A 14,696-nucleotide genomic window follows, 5' to 3' on the forward strand; every position below is an offset into this window, starting at 1 on the left:
AATAAGCACAACACAGCCTTGTAAAGCAACAACACTCCAATAAAAGTTAATTAAAAAAAAAAAGACCAACCTCTCTTCTCTTGTGCATGATACCATCTTCAGATCACCAGCTGGCAACCCGGCTGCAGTTAAACAATGTTATCAGAATTTCTGGTTGGGTCTTTGAGTAACTGGAACTCCTGGGACTGGTTTTCAGCTAAACCGGCCCTGAATAGCATTTTGTGTTCATCAAGGGCGTCAGGTCAGCCCTGCACCGTTGGAGATGCTGGAGCTCTGGTGTATTTTTACTGCACCATTTTTAATTATTCCACATGCCTGTCTCGCCTGGCTGCCTTCAGAGACTCTGCTGCCTCATGCCTTACTGAGTGAGTGGTGGGTTTAGTGATTTGACCTGGTATCAAGATGATTAGAGGAGAGTGAGCACAGAGGCCAGAGCTGGACCACTCAGAACCTCTTTCCCGGGACTCTGGACTTGAGACACAGATTTTCTATTCAGTCTCTGTTAGACAGTGGAGGGGCCATGGTTCAGACTAGAGAAAGTCTACCTGCAGGAGGGCAAAGAAAGGGGCAGATGGTCAGAGAGAAGCAGAAGAAGAGAGGTCAGAAGCCTTTAGAAACAGGATAAAGAGAGGAGCTGTCTTGTTTATTGGGAATGATCACTCTTTGAATCCTTGTGTCTTTCCAGTAAACCCCCTCTTTGCCTCCGCAAGGCAAAGCAGGTGCTGTTCCTTGCAAATAAAACAAGGATTGCCCAAGTCAGAGTAATTTATAAAATAAACCTCTGAAGCATGTCTGTTCCCTTCCCTCCTTAGGTGGGCCTGAAATGGGCTCGGATCATGGCTTCTCTCTGCATGTATTGGTTACTATTTCTTTTCAAATTACCTGCAATGGATAATACATAAAGGAAGGCTTAGATATTTAAGGAAGTGAAGTTACTTGGTATTCAGATCAATGTTTATTTTTTAGTTGTTTTTCCTCTTCATTTTCGTGGTTAAAATACAACATACTATTGGGACAAAATAATCTACATAATGACTTGAGTAAGGAAAAACACAAAATGTTTGCCTTTGGTTGTCACTTGGTATTATCTAATGATATTTTACGATTCTTAAATGCAAAACTTTTGGAAACCAGTTTGAAATTGCCTCAAAGATTCCATCAATTTACTGAGAAAACACCACCATTGGTATTTCTGGCTTTTTTTTTTCTTTCTGAATAATGGCTACATACGTAAACGTGGATATATATTGCATATATACGTGTGTGTGTATGTCAATTAATGTTTCTTTCCGTTTGGCAGTGTTTAATACAGCAAAGAAACTTTTGACAATACCTAAATACAGGACAGAATTCAGTTTTCCTAAGACGTTATAACGAGAGAAATAGTGAAAACGTTCACAGTTCAGATTGACCATCTTCTAGGAGTACTACGTGCTGAATTGAAAACTAACCCCCTAAGAAAGCTTCAGCACAAAACGGGTGGCAACCAGGTCCTCTTCTTAAAGTCCTTGCATGATGACAATTGTCAAATACTGGGGCCGAGAAACATCAGGAACAAATGTAATAATAAAAATGTGGCAGAAGCAATTTTTCTATCAATGGAACAGCCCTTTTGTCCCAGGAGGAGTGTTTTCAGAAGATCAGACTCGTTTGGGGTTCTGTGTTTCTGTGCTTGAGGACTTTTTACATAAAATACATTCAACGTACAGGGATCCGGATCCATGCACTGCTGTCAAATATGTGTATGTTTAGACACCCTGATGGAGTGACCCAGAAAAGAGGGGATAGCTGGAGGTGTGGGGACGAAAGGGAGAATTGCTGGAGCTATTTCCTCGAACAGGTGAGGACAGATGCAACCTCATCTGGGGGCGGAGGGATCTTGAAATAGGAGCTTGGCCTGTTCCCAGATGCTGTAGCGGGGGAAGGCATCGGATGCAGTCACAGGCAGGTGGGAGCTTGGGGAAAACCTCGGCTGCTTCAATACTGTTGGCGAAATGGAAGTAGCTCGTGTCAGGACATCGTTCGGTCAGCGACCCCGCTCGGAAAGGTCCGGTCTTGATCCGAGATTCCGCGAGTTCCCACGGACGCCTGTGCTACTGGGATCCCCCGCATCCTGGAGCTTCTGTTCTGCTCAGACAGGGGTGCTGGGAGGGACTTGCTCCTTAAAGGAAAGCGGATGCACGATGGTCTTGAAGCCGATGCCTTCCGGGACTCCTGGATGATGACTTAACTGGGTGTCTGAAGCCCTGTGGCCTCGACCTCTCTCCATTTAAAGTGCGAGCCCCCCAGGAAGGCGGGCCTTCAACTGTGGAGAGACAGCGCGTGTCTACACCGCCGGACCTGGAGAGGGTCTACACCACCCGCAACGTGTGGGTCTGCATCGCAGTACCCGGTGTGGGTCTACACCTTCCACACCTCATGGGCCGGATTATTCCTCCACGTGAACGCCAGGTGGCCCACACGTTGTCATGTCATTTCACAATCAGTCCACAGCCTGAGAGTCCACGTCCTGAGGGTGCCCAAGACTGTAGGGCGCTGGTGTCAAACGCACATATATTCATGACAAGGGGGGCGGAGTCACCTGAAGTCCTGGCACTGGGCGGCAGCTCTGGGGCCCTGATTCTGCGGCCCCACCAAGTGGCTGGAGTGGCCCCGCCCCTCGGCCCCTGGGCCCCGCCCCTGCCGCCTCCCGAGGTCGGAGCCGCCGGGAGGACAGGGCGCGCAGGCGCAGAGCGGCTGTGGAGGGCTTGGCGGGGCAGGGCCGAACGGCTTCTAAGCGCAGGCGCAGTAGTAGGGCCGAGGGTGGGTGAGGGCGTGGTAGCAGGGCCTGCAGGTTGGCAGAGAGCGTGGGACGGATCAGGACAATGTTTTAAAAGTTTCTTTGAATAACAGGGTCTTATTGTATAGCTCAGGGAACTATAGTCAGTATCCTGTGATAAACCATAATGGAAAAGAATGTATGTATATGTATAACTGAATCACTTTGCTATAGAGCAGAAATTAACACAACATTGTAAACCAACTATACTTCAATAAAAAAATTTTTTTAAGTTTCTTTGAACATATATGGATGTAGCATTTTTAAGAATCACATTCTGGGAAAAAAGAATTCCCCTTTCAAAGTGAAATATCACTGTTTTCCACTGTGGCAAGGCTGAGTTTGTGGAGGGGGGAAGGGTTGCAGAGAAAGGGACAAATTGGCACTTTTTCCTTATTTTTTCTGATATTTTCAAGTAATTATTGATTAAGTCTGGGTCAGCCCCATTTTTACCTTTTTGGTCACATTTAACTACTCGTCCCCAGTACAGAACGTTCCTAGTTTTGGGGGAGTTTTGGAATATAAGTGAAAACAGAATCCTCTCCCAACCCAGAAAAACCTCTCCACAAACGCAGTAGAGAAAGAAAACAGACTTAGTATTGAATAACCTTTAAAACAGAATGTAATGTGTACCACAGGGTACTGCCTAACAGCTAAGAGATTGGGAAAACAATAATCTCACCCTCGTATAAAGCCAACCCATTATACGCGTGTCCTCAAGTGAGAGGACTTTGCAACACCCATTTTTCACACGGCTTTGGTCCTAACTTTACCTGATCATTGGGTTATCTAATTGGCTTTCTCCAGAGAAAAAACAAACTTCACAACTTTATGACAGGGGGTGGTCTTGGGAGGGAAGCACCTGCCAAAGTTGAACGACTCCCATCCCACAGAAACTGGGAGATAAGGGTGCTGTCTTCCTTGAGGTTTACATTCCAGAGATGAGAACTGCTCTAAAGAAGCATTGGAAGGCGGTACCGTTGGTACACGTTTTACAGATGAGGACACAGAGGTTAAGTTACCTGCTTGAGTTTCATGCATGGTAAACGAGAGATCCAGGACCTCTCTCAGAATATGTATTTTATCTTTTCTACCACATTTCTCCATGAGTCCCAGAAGGATTGACACATAGCGCCCTGGCTGGGGGGAGTGGGGAGGTTGCTGAGCCCCATACAGGAGACATTGTTACTGAACCGAACTTGGGTCCACTCGCCAATGCACAGTAAAGCCAATCTCCTGACACTGGGTTGTGATGAAGGAAAGTACAGCATTTATTGCAGGCACCAAACAAGGAGTCCAGGACAGCTAGTGCTCAAAACACCCAAACTCCCTGATGGGTTTCAGCAAAGCCCAGGTGAGGGAGGGGCATCCCAGGATAGGTGATCAGCTCATGCAAAATTCTCTGATTGGTTGATGGTGAGGTAACAGGGCAGTGTCACAGGGGTTAACACTATCAATCCTTAAGTGCCAGTAGGTCTTGGGGGGGCTACGCGCTCATGGTCATCAAGTAGTTAATTTCTTCCATTTGGTGTGGTTTTAGCATCTGTAAAACAACTCAGGAATGTGCATCAGATACTATTATCAGGGTACTTCAGAGAGGAGCTACAGCAGAGGATATGGGGGAGGGGTCTTCTGTCCCCTTCCCTACGGGAAGGTCCCATAGGGTTCTGCTTGGTTATGACAAGATGATTCTCACCCAACCAGGAACAAAATGAACAGTGCTGTCATCAGTGCACCTTGGTGCCCCCCTCTGAGTCCCCCTGTCTCTGGGAATTTTTATTATTATACTAGTAATAGTTCCAAGAACTCCTGTGGCTAGATTTCCTGTTGTTGAGAAAAGGAGAGTTCAGCATATTTACCAAGATGCTCTCAACCACCCTAGTGATTCAAGTCTTTGTACTACTGTGGTCCTATTCCACAGGTGATAAAACTGAGGCCCAGGGTGGCTTCAATATCCAGAGGAGGACTTGAATGGCTTCAGCTCTCAGATAGGAGGAAGGGGAGGGTGAATGAGTTAGGTCACTGCCCTTTGCTATAAATGGATCTGGGTGAGATTCCAGGCTCTGCCACCTCCATGCTTTGTGACCTTGGGCAATGGCTTAACTTCTTGGAGTTTCATTTCCTGATCTTCAAAAAGAGGGTTATAACTCCTGCCACAGGGGGCTGTTGTAGAAATTAAATGAGATAAACGGGGCTGGTGGCCAGGGCGATGCCAGAGTCCATGGGTCAGTCACTGCACTACGTCCGTCATTGTTCTTAACTGCAGGAGGTGAGGTGGGCCAAGTTTCTGAAGTCATTGCACATATTCCATCGCATCTATTTCCAAATACCATCACGTTAGTGTTTAGGGCTTAAAGATATGAATTGGCGGGCGGGGTGGGGGCGGGGGGGGGGTGGACACAAGCATTCAGTCACTAATAGTGCGCTCATTCCCAGAAGGAAAGACAAAATATGTCCAAACAGTCCTGAAGACTTACACATTTGTACAAAACAACTGTGCCAAGGATGGTGCTGTTGCTTCCAGAGAAGAGCCTCCATATCCAACTCTTGCCCTGTCTTGGAAGGTGAGCTTGTTATCGAAGACCAGTAGCTCCTGTTGGAGGAGCAGCAAGTGTTACCGAACGCAAGTTGGTGTGCCCGACGCACAGTGAGGCCAAACAAACTGAAACGTCGGCGTTTGGAGTGGAGAAAGGTTTATTGCAGGGCTAAGTGAGGAGAATGGGTGGCTTGTGCTCAAAAAAGATTGAACTCTCTGTTGGTTTTCAGGGAGAAGTTTTTATAGGCAAAATTTGGGGCAAGGTTGCAGAGTGTATGACTTTCTTTGGATTGGTTGGTGGTGAGGTAACAGGGTGGTGCTCCAGGAATCTTGTGCTCGGCCTGAAGTTACCATCCTCCACCTGGGTGAGGGTCTTAGTTCCTGCAGAAGAACTCAAAGATATTGTTCTGTGCATCCCTTGAGGGGGAACCAGGACCTGCCCCAAGGCGGCACTATTGTCTCCTGACTGCTCCCCCCTTGTCTCTGCATCCCCTCCCTCCCCTGATTAGCAACTGTTTGAATCTGCCCTTTTGAACTCAGGGGAGGTCAAGGAAGCTGAATGAAGCCTATTTCCTACAAACAAGAAACAGGGGACACAGAAAGGATTTGTACGGGGGGTGGGAGGTGGGCACAGGGTCCTGCTTGGCTTCACTGTTACAACCTGGAACCAAGGGGCCACTTCCAAGGTTTAATCTCAGGGATTCTGGACCTGCCATCCATGTAGCTGCAATCTGATATCCAATAGAAGATACTGAAAATAGCCTCACAAGTGCTGGTCCACAAAGCCAGCAGCTGTGACGGTCAGAAGAAAAGGCTTGCATGGGTTAGAGAAAGGGGTCAAGGCCCCTACAGTGGAGAATGACGGACATGGCTTGGGGGTGGTCACTATAGAGCTTGAAATACCAATTAGAGAGCATCTGGCATCTGTGCTTTACAGAGACAAACTTTTAAGCTACATTGATGAGCAAGAAACAAAATGCTCTATCAGCTAAACGGAGCCATTACTCGTGAAGTGAATGCAAATGTGACATTATCCTCTTTCATCACCATCTGATGTCATGCTAATTAGTAGTAAAGATTCTATAAACTGGACCTGATGCTCCACTCTAAAATTAAATGGAAAGAAAATGGGGAACATGATAATTTTGTCTGTATCTTGGGAATAAGTGATTATGCAGGATTATACCTCTGATTCTGACACCAAGTAAAGTTCTGGTACCAATTCCTGTGTGTGTGTGTGTGTGTGTGTGTGTGTGTGTGTGTGTGTGTGTGTGTGGTTTTCCCACACCACCAAGCAACCCTCCAATTGCTGGACGTGCTACAATTCAATTCAATTCTGACATTATTCACCTGGAATTAGCATCTGATCCCACAAGACTGCACACCTGCCACCTTTAGGTACCAATCACAATTCCAGGTTTTTACCTGTGCTTCTGATAGATTCACTATAGATGGAAGATTCCAAAGACTCCCTTCTTGGGTTTAGTTACTTTGCTAAAGCAGCTCATGGAACACAGAGAAGCATTTCATTGACTAGATTACCAGTTATTATGAAAGGCTATAACTCAGGAGCAGCCAGATGGAAGAGATGCACAGGGCAAAGTATAGGGAAAAGGGGCAGAGCTTCCATGCCCTCTCCAGCTGCTATGCTCCTCAACTGTCCACGTGTTCACCAACCCAGAAACCTTCAAACCCCGTCCTTTTGTGTTTTTTGTGGAGGCCTCATTGTTAGGGGAACCACTGACAAAAACTGCCTGCCCTGGACCGGCATGATAGTAGCCACATGCATGAGTTATCTTACAACAGGAGGTCCTGGTAAGGGACATGGAACTAACAAGCTACCACCGACCGGGAGAACTCGGGAAAGGTCAAAAAAAGAGAGGATACAGACACCAGTTGGTATGTCCTACCAACCTCCCAGAATCCTCCTCGCTGGAATCCACCTTGGCTGAGCGATGCACACGCCACCAGGAAGGACCCTGAGTCAGAATGATCGGCCAGAGACAACCTGGAAACTAACCCCATCACCATAAAAGCCGAGACCGCGAGCCACACGACAGAGCAGTCCTCCTGGGTTCCCTTACCCTGCTGCGCTCCGCCCCGGCGCCCCTTCCCAATCAAGTTTCTTGCTCTGTCAGCACATGTGTCTCCTAGGACAATTCATTTCCGAGTGTTAGAAAGAGCCCACTCTCGTGCCCTGGAAGGGGTCCCCCTTCTTTCAGCATCACCACATAGGCACGATTGATCGAATCATTGGCCATTTATCCCCATTTGTGCTCATGGTGCAGGGTGCTGTGAAGGCTCAGCTATGCCCCACGCACCCCAAAACTTCCCCAGCTGCCTTTCCACTCACCCCAAAGAAGACTGAGACCCACTGTTACTTATTTGTATTTTTTTCACTCTATCCCTTAGTTCCGTTAAAGAAGGCTCTTTTACCCCTGTCATCCCAGAGTTTAACACAAGGCGGACCCACAGAGAGCAGTGCTTAGATATTGAATACATTGCCATCTATGGTTAGGTCCAAGTGGCATGGGAGAGCTCTGGAAGAAATGAAGAATTCAGAAATAAAATCCCGCCCTCGGGGAGCCTAATAGAGCTGCATGTTTGCTGAGGGATGGAGAATTTGGGGGTATTATTCAAGGAAACCTCAAGCATATAGGATTCTTCTTGTCCTCACCTTGTGCTTTGGGGTAATTGAGAAGAAACCTATGAATATAATTTAAATTTTTATAAAATTTTTGAAAGTTTTTTTTTTTTTTTTTTTTTTTTTTTTTTTTTGCGGTACGCGGGCCTCTCGTTGTTGTGGCCTCTCCCGCTGCGGAGCACAGGCTCCGGACGCACAGGCTCAGTGGCCGTGGCTCACGGGTCCATCTGCTCCGCGGCATGTGGGATCTTCCCGGACCGGGGCACGAACCCATGTCCCCTGCATCGGCAGGCAGACTCTCAACCACTGTGCCACCAAGGAAGCCCCCGAAATGTTATACAATTTTTAAAGGTTATTTCCATTTACATTTATTACAAAATTATTGGCTATATTCTCTGTGTAGTAAAATACATCCTTGAGCCCATCTTACACCAAATAGCTTGTACCTCTCACTCTCCCACCCCTAAGAGTAATATCAATGGTGAACTAAGCCTTCTGAACAACGAAGAATGGAGGCCTATTTCCACAGACAGCTACAGATAGGAGTGTCAAAGCATTTCTTCTGCAAAAATTATTTTGTCTGAATTTGTTTATTAACTGAAAAGATGTCTGAGCAGAAATAAGACAATGGTTAGGAAAAAGGTAATGGAAATCATACGTGCTTTCATCTACTGACCTTTCCCTTCTTCGTCGTAAAGAATATGAATTGCAAAAGCCAATTAAAAATTCCTCTACTTCTCTCATAAGATAAGATAAAATATGGACTATAACATATAAATAAACTAAAACCCTGATGTAAGATCAGGAACACAATTATTTGCTCAAAAAACATCCTTTGCTTTCCATTCTGATCGCTAAGTGAGAAAGCATTTCGAAGGTTTGAGACGTAAAACAGGCTCTCTGAAGATCGTTGGAATTTCCAATTTGAGAGGAAGTTTTCTCAGACATCGATGATGTAGCGATGAAAACTTCAGCCTCCCTAACCACCATGAAATGAGCTCTTTCCCAAACCCAGCATTTCAATCTCCTCTCAGGAATGCAAGGCAAGGGTTCGTTCTGTTGTGAAGATGGCTCCCCGCACAGGTAAGGTGGGCAGGTGATGGGGAACCCGGCCAAGGTTGCCGCCCCCAGGGCTGTGCCTGCCCTTCCAGCGTCAACACAAAACTCTGATGGTCCTTTTGCCGGGAGGGCCCGCAGCAGGACGCAGCAATGAAGTCTCCCTTTAAATATGGCAAATATTCCTAAAATGTCTTTGTTGACAGCTGGCGAGGCACAAAATAAACACAGGCCTCTTTGCAAGCAAGCAGGAATTAGCATAACCGGCAGCTGCTGCGTTACCCACAGACGTAGAACCATAAAGAACCTCGTTCCTTCTGAAACAAAGTTAAAGAGACACGCGTGGAATCATGAGTTACCACCTGCCAATATCCAGCGAAACCAAAGCACAGAAAAAAAAAAAAAGAAAAAAGCCATTGTTTCCAGCCTAAGCGCTCTCCAGAGTTCATTTTTCTAATTAAAATAGGAACTAATCTTACAATAAAAATATGGCAGTCCAGCGATTAAATGCCCTTGTAGATAATAAAAAAAAAAATATTGAATTCTTTCTCCATTATCCAAAAGGTAGCAAATCATTATCAGAGTCGGCTATGGACAGTGTTCAGTAAAAGTCTCCTCTGTTCTGTCATCCCAGATGATGATCAAAATGCAAGAGCACATAAGAGGGAATTTGAGAAAATAATGGTTTTGTATTCTGTTCTGGATGAGTGCCAGCCTGTGTGCCCTCCGAGACCGTGATATCCAAATCTCGGGAAAGTTAGTCTCGGTGGCTATAATTAGAAATGGAACACCACCCTATGTGACCATCGGATTTTCTTCACAGCCCAGCTCCCTTCTGGTGCCTGAGTGACCGACAACAAAATCATTTGCACACTCAGGTCAAATGTGTACTTTCCTCTTAGCAGAGCTGGGGACGATTCTTAGGAAAGTGGCTTTTTATTGCTCAGAAAATCTGTGACACATGGAGGGCAGAGAGAGCTCTAATTAATCAGTGTCTTTCTGTCTTCTTCAAAAGTACCGTTTCCTGATGGATACGCCGGTGACTGCCTTTTGGCTGCAAATTTCTGTGTTTTGAAGTCTATCTTGAAGGCGTTGTTTTATTCAGACCAAACCTTTTTGAAATAGACTTTTATTTTCTCAGGCCCGGTTACAATAAGGGATCTTCTCTGAAAGACTTTCTCTCTCTCAACCCACTGCTGTTAAGATGGTGCCGAATCCCCAGTCACGTTTCATAGTCCCCATTGGCTGCGAGGTACCTTTATACCTTCACAAAGCTCTAAAGGCAGCTGCCATCAGGGCACGACATTTTTGTGCACCCGCAAAATCAGCTCCATGGCCTTTCTCTCCGACGCTGCAGAGGCAAGCTGCCCCCGATAGTTTTTTTTTCCACTTCAGTCATCGAAAGTAGGTCAATTTTAAAAATAAACACCAGTGCGTGGCCCGAATCCCAGAATGTGTAGAGCAGGTCTAGGGATGGTTCTGAAGTAAGAAAGAGACTGGTTTTAGTGTGACCGAGTGGCTTTATTTCCAAATTCTCTGCACATTTCAGATGGAAGAGAATGAAAATCCAATGTAATCACTCAACCCACAGCGCTTGGTCATGTAGCATCACCCAGCCCCCCAAGGCCTCAGTAGTAGGGCTGCAAATTGGTGCAAAATACACAAGTTTCAGGACTATTGCAGGAATTATCAGAGAAACATATTTTTTTTTAACTTCAGGGACAGAAAGCCATATGGATAATTAGAGCCTGGAACCGTGGGGGTGGATCAGAAAAGGAAACCGTCATCACCGAGGGCAGAGCTAAGAGGAACTGGAGACTGATGACTTGCTTGAATGCCTGGATCCCAGCAGAGCCAGCTCTGCTCTTAAACATTGTATTTGTGTCAGACTACATTGAGCCACTTTTTGCTGAATCCTGTTTGAGTGGGTTTTCTGATAGCTGCAAGCAGGAGGAGAGCCACTGGCGCAGGGCTTCTGGAAGAAGCTACCAACCTGTCCTACCCTGGGGGAGGGACATGAGGAGAGGAAAGACCATCAGCAGATGAGCTCACATCCCTGGGGAGTCCTTGGAAAATCGACAGGCTGTAGAGCAGCCCTGGTGGTAAGCTCTGATATCAGGCAGGGCCCAGCAGCATGTGGCCGGTTTTCCTACCCCACCCTGTGTGGCAGCCTGAGGAAGAGGTTGGCCACGTGGTCTGTGCAACCTGGAGGGAGGCCGAACGGGAGACCAGATACAGACAGCTGAACACGACTGCAGTGGAACCACCAAGCACGAGGAGGACGCATCACAGAGGCAAAACTGCCCTTTCAGGACCACCTAGAACCCTGGATCCTCGTCTATCTCCCAGGCCTTTGAATTCCCAGACATTTATCCTGATCCGCATCTTCCAAGTGTGTTCACTCCTTCACGGATGAGTCAACAGAACACACACATGTACATGCATGCACACACACGTGCACGCACACACATGACGTGGGTTATACAAATTAATTAATAAAATGGAAAGAATGCACCCTGTGAATACAGAGGAAAGAGCCTCTTTTTAATAAAGATTTACTAAAGGAAATAAACATAAATTTTAGGGCTTCCCTGGTGGCGCAGTGGTTAAGAATCTGCCTGCCAGTGCAGGGAACACGGGTTCGAGCCCTGGTCTGGGAAGATCCCACATGCCGCGGAACAGCTAAGCCCATGCGCCAGGACTACAGCTAAGCCCATGCGCCACAACTACTGAGCCTGCACGTCTGGAGCCTGTGCTCCGCAACAAGTGAGGCCGCGACAGAGAGGCCCGCGCACCGCGATGAAGAGGGGCCCCCGCTTGCCACAACTAGAGAAAGCCCTCGCAGAGAAACGAAGACCCAACACAGCCATAAAAAAAAAAAAAAAATTTTAGACAGTCTGGGTCCACAAACAAGGCTAGTCCTGGCGGGCAAAAGTGAGAGAGACTTATAATTCTTGTCATATTGCTGTAAATATTACCTCTGGCTGTCATCTACCTTGAGAAACTGAAGGAATTAAGTACAGGAAACTGAGGAAAGTGGGAAAGAGGTGCAGCCAGCAGAGGGAGGAACTGTCTTCCATGTATCTGATTTCCCAGGTTTAAAAAAGTAGAAGGGGAGGATGGGTGTGATCTCTATTGGGACAGGTCTGTAAGGCTCTCCTGCACGCCCCCGCAGACCCTCCTTTCACCAGCAAATATGCTTCTCTAAGGTCCTCACACATTCTTTAAACGGATTTTTCCAAATGCAGGGTGATCACGCCGTGCGGCTAAACGAGTAATCAAGCCCCCAGGCAGCCCGTCTGCTCGCAGAGGAGCAGATTTAGGGTAACCCCATAAGGAAGGAATACGACCCTGGGGACGCCCAGAATGGCACCAGGGAAGGAAACTGGGAAGCATCATTAGTGAAGAACTCTGGGCAGGACTGAAGTCAAGTAGGCATTTGTTTCCCTTCCCATAATTGTATCTCTTATTTTAGAGAAACAACGGAAAATAGAAATTTTTTTAGGACTCTAAGGCCAAAGTCGATCTCAGCATCTTGCTCGCCATGTCCTGTTGTTGGTGAGGACAGGTTTATGTACTCATGACCCCGTGAATATTTAGGATGGAAAAGCAAGACACCAAAGGGAAGCCCTCAACCAAAGCCGTGTGGCTAGTAAGCTCACTCTTTGGGGCGATCTCTTTTGTCATCATGGAGAAATTAAACGAACTTCGGCAACGAATTGTAAAAGAAGGCTATGTATATGTAATTTAGTAAATGTAAATGTATACATGCAAATATATTTAAATATACATTGTGTATTACATATGTGTTCTACACTTAGTAGTACCGTTTATTAAATATAACATGTATAGCACATGTGTAATAGATACACTTTACCAAAACTTGTGAAATACACTGTATATCGTGTTTTATATGTAGAGTTTCAATATTATATATATATATATATATATATTTTTTTTTTTTTTTTTTTTTTTTTACTGTTTGAACGTCTGCTTTAATCAATGTGATAAACTCTGGGGTCCAAGGAGAGTGGGCAGCGGGAGGGAACTGAAAGGCGAAATGATTGACAGACCCCTGGGTTCACCTAGTAAGCTGTCTGCAGCAGCAAAGGGCTTCTTTGAGCTGTGCCGTGGGCAGCCATGTGGCACCAGCTTTCTGGGACAATCTCAACTTCTGAGACGGAAGACACTGGCCCTTGGTCAGGCCACCCATCAGACTGCCACCAATTCTCAGTTCTTGTGACAGATGTTATCTCCTCAGGAATGACCTTACCCAGGCTGTGAAGCGACCCGGATCTCCAGAGTCCCTGCACTCGTCGGGGTATGCCCGATTCCTCCTCTTCCCTTATAATGCAAGTCTTTTGGTAATAATTACCTGCATTTGTAGGACCTTAAAGAATTGTTGATACAGCAAGACAGAAATTTGTTATCTACCTTTTTTCAGTTTAGGTGGCAAACCTCTTCTTTGGTGCTTAAAAAACAAAAATCAGAGATGAAAAGAAAATGGAACATACAATGGAGACCAATTCTAGAAAAAAAATGATTTGTGCCAGTCCCAGCTAAGGCACAAATCTGGAAAGACTTACCCTTTTTACAGAAATAATCTTCACCTTATCAGAGATTCATGCTCTCACTTATATTGTTTGATTTTAATTATATTGTTTTATTTTTTTTATTTTTTATTGTTTTATTTTATTATTTAACTTATATTGTTTGATTTTAATTAGTTCTATAGTTGCATAAATATTTCACAAAGGAATGTAAAAAGTGACATAATATATAGTACAGACATCCATATTATATGTCCGATATGGATCACATATATACATATTATATATCCAAAATGTGCCACAAAAAATAATGGATTACAGGGGTCTGTTTCTGATTATCCAGTTGGTTTTTTCCTGTACTTTCTGCCAAGGGCACCCTCACCTGCTTTATTATTATCATCATTTCTTTTTTCCCCTCTCCTCAGCCACTGGTACAGAACTCCATAGTCATTAGTAACCTGTCTGTGACATTTTTCTATCATTAGACATGCAAGCTCTTCCAACCGCTTTGAAGTCCAACTTTAATTTCGATGCAAACTACTCCCGCAGTACTAATAGCCTAAGAAGAACCTGAGGCAGACTGTAATTATCCAGGGCTGGCCTTTGCCATCTATTAGAATGTCATTTCCTCTTTTCCTGCCAAACAGCACCCTTGAGCCTCCTGTTCATCCAGCCCGGCCCCCTACCCCCTGGAACACCTGTTTATCACATGAGATTCCTCACATTTCATTGGCTCTTTGCATATTTAGATGTCTGGGAGCAACAAAGTCTGAATTAAGACAAGGCATTTATATACATAGATATTTATAAAGAGATTTACAATAAGAAATTGGCTCATGCAATTACAGAGGTGGCAAAATCCAAGACCTGCGGGATGAATCAGAAGCTGGGGACCCAGGAGAAGTGATGGTTGAGCTCTAGTCTGAGTCCAGAGGCCTGAACCAGGAGAGCTGATGCTGTGTTTCCAGTCCAAAGGCCACACAGAGCCCCACACAAGGGAAGAGCCTCGCTGATGTGAGGCATTGTTCTCATTCATAACAATCTTCAAACTCTTCCATTAATTTAAAAAAAAAGAAAAAAAAAAGAGGACTT

Source organism: Phocoena phocoena, chromosome 13, assembly GCF_963924675.1.
Source record: "Phocoena phocoena chromosome 13, mPhoPho1.1, whole genome shotgun sequence".
Classification (NCBI taxonomy): Eukaryota; Metazoa; Chordata; class Mammalia; order Artiodactyla; family Phocoenidae; genus Phocoena; species Phocoena phocoena.